General features: G+C 29.3%; 1 protein-coding gene across 2 annotated transcripts in view; it reads right to left on the bottom strand.

Moving 5' to 3' along the window:
* Positions 1-249, bottom strand: part of LOC119582014 (protein FAM136A-like) — a 13,772-nt gene that overhangs the window by 6,793 nt on the left and 6,730 nt on the right. The gene's annotated exons all lie outside the window — the stretch shown is intronic.

Here is a 249-nt window from a genome sequence, read left to right as displayed (position 1 = left end):
AATTTACTCTGGACAACAGAAATACATTAAATTGCTCTACCTACTTTAGAGCTTACTCATTCACAGTAACAGAGTAAATTATTCTCATTTACTGATATGGGAAGATTAATAAAATACATAATTATTTTAATTAGGAACCTTATTATTTTAAATCATACTGGCTCTTCCCATTATTCTCCTTATATCAACAATTAGTTTCATCCTGTAAAGCAGTATAAGCAATTGTCAAATTTTGCCCCAAGTGTACTG

Source organism: Penaeus monodon, chromosome 15 (genome assembly GCF_015228065.2).
Source record: "Penaeus monodon isolate SGIC_2016 chromosome 15, NSTDA_Pmon_1, whole genome shotgun sequence".
Classification (NCBI taxonomy): Eukaryota; Metazoa; Arthropoda; class Malacostraca; order Decapoda; family Penaeidae; genus Penaeus; species Penaeus monodon.
This window is presented reverse-complemented; position numbering and strand designations above follow the sequence as displayed.